Below are 7,754 nucleotides of genomic sequence, written 5' to 3' on the forward strand. Positions count from 1 at the left end.
CGTCTGGAGTTTGTTTGCAGTGGCTGGAGGCCCTGGCATGCCCATTCTCTCTCTCTCTCTCTGCCTCTTACTCTCTCTCTCTGTAGCTCTCAAATAAATAAATAAAATAAACAAAAAATTAATATATATATTATTCTTTCCAGGGGGTGGTAGGGGAGAGAGAGAGAAAAAATGTGCATGCCAGGCATCTAGCCATTGCAAATGAACTTCAGTTGTGTGCCATCTTTGAGCATCTGACTTCACGTGGGTACTGGGGATTCGAACCCAGGCCATCAGGCATGGCAGGCAAGCACCTTTAATCACTGAGCCATGTCTCTAGCCCTAATCCTGGTTCTTTATCCGTGCAGTTTGAAGGTTTCAGAAAAACGTTGCTGTGAAGATAAAGGGGCCACCTGCCCCACTGAGTTAGGCCATGTCCAACTTTGAGGGAAGCAGGTGATCTGTGCCTGGGTGTGGCTTGCCAAGGGGGATGGAGAAGCCCGTGCCATGACACCAATGTCGAGCCTGGCTCTTAGAGCGGCTTCCCGTCATAGTCGTAGGCCACGCGTGACTGGACCTTCTTCCTTGTGGTGCTTTGAAGGACAAAGAGGATATTTCAGAACACTTCCCAGCAGCTAAAATGAAACCATGACCTCGGAAAGTTGATGTCCTTCAGCCAAGGATCAGGAGAAGAACTAATGTTGTCCAGGAATCTGGTGTGTCTGTGAAGGTCCAAGTGAAAAGTTTGCTAGCTTTTGAATATTTAGTGGCTGGAGAAGAATATATTTCCAGGAGTGAGCCTGTTTTCTCTCTCTCTCTCACACACACACACACACACACACAAACACACTGCGAAGTTAGATTTGCCAACCCTAATGTCAGTGAACACATTAAGTTTGAATTGGGGTAAGTAGCATTTGAGGATAACATTAATAACTCAGAACTTAGTAACTCAAATAAAATCTCAAAAGATTAACTTGTAAACACACACCCCCACACGCACATGCACACACATGCGTGCGAACACACACACAGATTGTTGGGCCAGGCACGGTGGCCTATGCCTTTAATCCCAGCACTTGGGAGGCAGAGGTAGGAGGATCACTGTGAGGTTCAAGGCCACTCTGAGAATACATAGTGAATTCCAGGTCAGCCTGGAGTAGAGTGAGACACTACTTGAAAGGAAAACAAAAGGCTGGAGAGAGATAGCTTAGTGGTTAAGTCGTTTGCCTGCAAAGCCAAAGGATCCCGGTTCGACTCTCCAGGACCCACATAAGCCAGATGCACAAGAGGGCGCATGCATCTGGAGTTCATTTTGCAGTGGCTGGACACTCTGGCATGCCCATTCTCTCTCTCCCCCCACCTCTTTCTCTCTCTCAAATAAATAAATAAATAAATAAAATACATTAAAACAACAACAACAAACAAAAAAACAACAACAAAACACCAGACTGCTGCTCTCTCCTCTCCTTTGCCATCCATGGCTTCACAGATGTTTCCTCCCATATCTAAGTTCCTTCATAGCTCCTGTCCTTTCTGGTATGAGATAGCATTGCCTAGAGACATCGCTCCTTTATCTGATATGGCACCTCTCTTGTTCACTTCAAATAAAGTGAATTCTGAGTCATTTTACTCTAAAGTATATAAAATACGAATGTTTTTAATCAGCAAATAACTTGTGGGCTGGGATGAAGCTTTGGGTTCGATGCCCAGCACTACATAAAAATGGGCATGGTGGCACATTCCCGTAATCCCAGCATTTGGGAGGTGAGGCAGAAAAATCAGAAATTACAGGGGCCTCAGCTATGTAGGGAGTAGTTTAAGGTCAGCCTGAGACACACAAGACGGTCTCAACAAGCAAAATGAAAACAAGAACTTGTGTTTAAGTTGTGTTATACTCTAATTAGAAATGTTCCTTCCAGCCGGGCGTGGTGGCACATGCCTTTAATCTCAGCACTCGGGAGGTTTGGGCTAAAGCAAGACCCTACCTCGAAAAACAAACAAACAAAAGTTCCTTCCAGCTAGTTATTCAAACTGCCGGTTCAAAACAAGGCAATGTCTACAAACTAGCTCCACCCAGGAAATATTTTATAAGGGCACAAACCTAGCTTTAGAGACTTCTAAGTCTTATTTATATTTATAAATTGTATTATGATGTAAATTTATCTAAAGTTAGACTATAATGTTTCACAACTCTGCAAATATACCAAACCCATCAAATTGTCCATTCTACATAATGAATACCTGTTGTATTATATAAGCTATATCTCAAAAATACCTCAAAGTCAAGGACATAGCTCAGAAGAAGAGTATTTACTTAGGATGTGTGAGGCTATGAGTTTGATTCTCACCACCACACAAATACGTAAAATTAGAGAGAGAGAGAACTCAATGTGGTAATTTACCTGTAATCCTGAGGTAGAGGCAGGAGAATCAAGAGGTTAAGGTCATCCTTGGCTAACTAGAGAGTTCAAATGAGACTTTGTCTCAAAGAACAAACAAACAAACAAAAACACCTTAAAATGCAAAAACAATGACAAGTCAGCTGGGGCGTGGTGGCACACGCATTTAATCCCAGCACTTGGGAGGCAGAGGTAGGAGGATCACCAAGAGTTCGAGGCCACCCTGAGACTACATAGTGAATTCCAGGTCAGCCTGGGCCAGAGTGAGACCCTACCTCAAAAAAACAAAACAAAACAAAATATTATAGTGATTTAGAGATAATGGCATCCAGGCGTGGCACTGGGAAGGTACAGGCAAGGAGAATCGGGCACTCTAAGCCAATCTCAGTTACATAGTGAGTTCAAGGCCAGAGCCTGCCTCAAAAAAAATTTGGTAATGGCTAGTGGCTAGTAATGCTGAAGATAATCTAGCATTTTGTGCCTTAGAGAAACTCTCCCATAGGGACCCCGAGAAGCACAAGTGAGAACAATGTCTATTGCAACATTTTTATAATAGTAAAAATCTGAAAATAATCACCAGTAGGAGAATACAGAAATGTTCTTGTAGTTTCAAAAAATCAAATACTATAGAACATTTCAAGTAACAAGCAAAGCCACACATATGAACATGGGTAAATCTCCTGGTGGGGGGAGAGTAATTTATAGAATCTTATAGACATTACTGTAGTGTATATAAGAAATTTAGCTGGGCATAGCGATGCACGCCTTTAATCCCAGCACTCGAGAGGCAGAGGTAGGAGGATCCCCACGAATTCAAGACCAGCCTGAGACTACACATGCAGTAATTTGAGTAGTGAAACAAAGATGGTCCTCGATAGATGAATTACATTTATACAGAGGATAATCGATCTCAACATTTTTCAGCCACCTACCGAGCCAGGCACTGAGCTTACATTATGTTTAGTATTACCCAAATTCCCACATGGATAATCTTATTAAACCCAATACTGGGCCCAGGAAAGTGAAGCTGGAGATGTTAGTCAACCGTCCAAGATCACAGGCTGATGAATGAGGGAGTTGTAGAACTAATGACCCAGTGGTCTGACCCCATAGCCTGGTGGGATTCAGGCTCTATAATTCTGTTTTTAAGTCGATCTGTTTCTTCTGTGGTGAAAAATCTCAGAAGAGGTCAGTAACAAATAGAACACGACAGAAGTTCCTAAGAGAGAACAAGAAATAGCATGATGAGGATGTCCTAATTTTAGTATTCTTTGCTTAGTAAGAATAACTCGTGACTGGAAGTGAGGAGCCACATGTCCTAATTCCACTGTGTTTCTGTCTAGCTAAGTCTTCCAGGCTTTCTAGAAGACGCACAATGCCACAGAAACTAATATCTTTCTAGCTGTCTGACTGCTTCTGAACTTCATTAACTAAGGTCTGCCAATTCTACTTGGCTTTTTCCTTATTTTGTTTTGGGTTCTTCACAACGGTGTTTGAACAAGCATCGCCCCTCACTTTTCCTTCACAAACTCCAAGGTTTTTGGAACTATCTGTATCATAAACTCGAAGCTCTCCCAGGAGGCTGCCCTTGGCTGGTAAGAAGAACATGGCGGTTATCGTCTAGCTCAGAACAAGAAGCCTGCTAGACCTGGCCCAGGCACTTAGAGGGCTGTTTAGCTCTCCTGCTTCATTTTGCCTTCCTAAGTCTGTTTAAAAGCCACACTTTTTCATATTGATGTATGTTTGCATGTTTGTATATATGTATTTTTGAACAGGGTCTCAAATATCCCAGGGTAGCCTTGAACTTTCTATGTAGCTGAGGATGACCTTGAATTTTTGATCCTCCAGCCTCTAATTCCGAAGTGCTGAGGTTATAAGCTTGTGCCACCACAGCCACTTCATGTGGACTGAGGGCTTAATATACACTCTACCTCTGAGCTCTATCTCCAGCCTAAAAGCCGCTTGTTTCCATTAATTTTTTTTTTTTCTTAGTCAGGCATGGTAGCACACACTTTTAATCCCAGCACTTGGCAAATTAATAAATAAATAGGGCTAGAGAGATGGTGTGGTGGTTTGATTCAGGTGTCCCCCATAAACTTAGGTGTTGTGAATGCTAGGTTCCCAGCTGATGGATATTTGGGAATTAATGCCTCCTGGAGGGAGTGTATTGTTGGGGACGGGCTTATGGGCTTTATAGCCAGTTTCCCCATGCCAGTGTTTGGCACACCCTCCTGTTGCTGTGGTCCATCTTATGTTGGCCAGGGGGTGATGTCCACCCTCTGCTCATGCCATCGTTTTCCCCTGCCATCGTGGAGCTTCCCCTCGAGCCTGTAAGCTAAAATAAACCTCTTTTTCCCAGAAGCTGCTCTTGGTTGGGTGATTTCTACCAGCAATGCGAACTGGACTGCAACAGTAAAGTGGTACCGAGGAGTGGGATTGCTGCTAGACACCTGACTATGTGGCTTCGGCCTTTTGGAGCTGATTTTCAAGAGGAATGTGGGAGGAGTTGAAACCTTGGCCTAAGAGATGCCTTGCAGTGCTGTAAGTACAGCTTGATGGTCTATCCTGGTCAGAGCTGAAAGACCTGAAGCCAGTAAGAACTATGGACTGTGAGATTTGGCTTATGAGGGTGAGAAAGAGCTTTTGCCTGGACTGGGCTAGCAGTCTATGTGAGAAGCTTGCTCTTATGCCCATGTCCTGAGAAGTTGTGCAGGGTTGCTTTGCGTAGAAATGAACTGGTGTGTGCAGAGGGATATGGCACAGAAAGAAAAATCTTTGGGTGAACAGTTGCCCGTTCAGCTGCAACTGAGAGATAACAACCTTTGAGACTGGGCTAGCTGACCTGCGCTGGGGCAACAAAAAGAATGTCGACTCTTTTGAAGGGGCCTGAGTGCTCAATGAGTGTCCTGTTCTTCAAAGACTGCTTTAATCCCCCCTGGATTAACAAATTGGCACCCTACCTGGTATCGTGGAGTATAAGAAATGCTGGAAAGAGGGTCATTGAGTTTGCAACACTGTCTTGTGTTTTGGAAATGGCCATGGGCAGTGTGAAGCGGGTTTGCGGGTTTGCTGGTTGCCTGCATAGAGACCCCATGGGGCCATGAGGATGAACCGTGGCTTGCAGTGAAGACCCAGTGGAGATGCCGGGACCATGAGATGGCTGCCGAGGAGCTGCTGGCCCCGGTGAAGTTTTCCAGGACTGTGAGTAGCCTAGCTGGAGGGGCGGAATTGGAATGCCAGAGACTTGTTGCTGGTTAGAATTATCAGACTTGAAGATTTGTCACTGGTTTGAGTTGCTGGACTTGAAGCTACAGAGTTTGATGTTTGCCCTGGTTGTTTTAAATCTTGTATTGGTTGAATGTTTCTTTGCTATGCCCAATGCCATCTATTGCAGTGTGAATATTTATTCTGTGCCATTATGGGTTTTTTGAGGTTATATTTTGGTATTATGGCTCAGTTAAAAGATTTTGAACTATGGGGATGTATGAACATCATTGAGATTGATAAAAACTATGGGGACTTTTAAAGTCAGACTAAAAGCATTGTATTTTACATCATGTATGGATATCAGTTTATGGGGGCCAGGGGCGGAATGTGGTGGTTTGATTCAGGTGTACCCCATAAACTTAGGTGTTGTGAATGCTAGGTTCCCAGCTGATGGATATTTGGGAATTAATGCCTCCTGGAGGGAGTGTATTGTTGGGGGTGGGCTTATGGGCTTTATAGCCAGTTTCCCCACGCCAGTGTTTGGCACACCCTCCTGTTGCTGTGGTCCATCTTATGTTGGCCAGGGGGTGATGTCCACCCTCTGCTCATGCCATCGTTTTCCCCTGCCATCGTGGAGCTTCTCCTCGAGCCTGTAAGCTAAAATAAACCTCTTTTTCCCAGAAGCTACTCTTGGTTGGGTGATTTCTAACAGCAATGCGAACCGGACTGCAACAGATTGCTTAGTGGTTAAGGCACATGCCTGTGAAGCCTAAAGGTCCAGGTTTGATTCTCCAGGTCCCACATAAGCCAGATAGACATGGTGACTCATATGCCTGGAGTTGATCTGCAGGCTAGAGGCCCTGGCATACCCATTCTCACTCCCTCTCTGTCTCCCACCCCTCCCTTTGTTTCTAATAAATAAATAAATAATCCCAACACTTGGGAGGCACTTGTTGGAGGATTGCCATGAGTTTGAGGCCACTCTGAAACGACATAGTGAATTCCAGGTCAGCCTTAGCTGCAGTGAAACCTTACCACGAAAAACAATTTTTTTTTTTTACTCTTTCCATTATACATTATTGTTATAATATTATTCTACAAATATTTAATTTTAAACTTTGATGTACTTTCACTGATTAAAATTCATACTAAGGCATCAAAAAATTGTCAGCCCAAAGTCATTTACCATCCAAATTACCAGAAAAAAAAAATCTATGTGTGAGCCAAGCGTGGTGGCGCATGCCTTTAATCCCAGCACTTGGGAGGCAGAGGTAGGAGATTCACTATGAGTTCAAGGCCACCTTGAGACTACAGTGTGAATTCCAGGTCACCCTGGAGTACAGCAAGACTCTACCTCAAAAAAACAAAAGAAAACGAAATCTATACACTGAAGTGCTTATGAGACTACAGGCATACCACCCTGAATGTACCTGTCTTGTCTGAAGCACCTGCGAAATTCAGGCTTCTTGGGCCTGAAGGAGATGGTCAGAGAAGACCACCTGAGTTCTTCCTCTGCCCAGGGCCCTGACCCAAGAGAACTAGAGCCTGGTCTCCCACACCTTGGGGGGCCGCACTTGCCAGGGAGAAGCTTGTGTGCCTACTTTCTTAGACAATCTTAGGCAAAAATCTGGAATTGAAGTTTTATCATTACAACCTTGAATGTAAAATCTGATAACTTTGAATTTAAATTCAAATCCTTGCAGGCTTTGATCACATTATGGATACATTATTTTTTTATAATTGATTTGGAAACTGACTATAACACCCATAAACCTGTCCCCAACAATACACTGCCTCCAGAAGGCTTTAATTTCCCATTGCCATCATCTGGGGAACCTAGCATCCAGAGCATGTAAGTTTATGGGGGACACCGGAATCAAACCACCACGGAGGTGTAGGTATAATAAAATTAGATTCTTGAATACAAGACAGAAAATAGCTACACAAAAAATGTTAAAGGAGAGTGATCTAATAAAAATTTTATTTTATGTTTTTGTTTTTTTTTTTATTTTTTAATTTTTATTAACATTTTCCATGATTATAAAAAAAAATCCCATGGCAATTCCCTCTCGACACTTGTTTTTGTTTTTTGAGGTAAGGTCTCACTCTGGCCCAGGCTGACCTGGAATTCACTATGTAGTCCCAGGGTGGCCTTGAACTCAAGGC

Source organism: Jaculus jaculus, chromosome 14 (genome assembly GCF_020740685.1).
Source record: "Jaculus jaculus isolate mJacJac1 chromosome 14, mJacJac1.mat.Y.cur, whole genome shotgun sequence".
Classification (NCBI taxonomy): Eukaryota; Metazoa; Chordata; class Mammalia; order Rodentia; family Dipodidae; genus Jaculus; species Jaculus jaculus.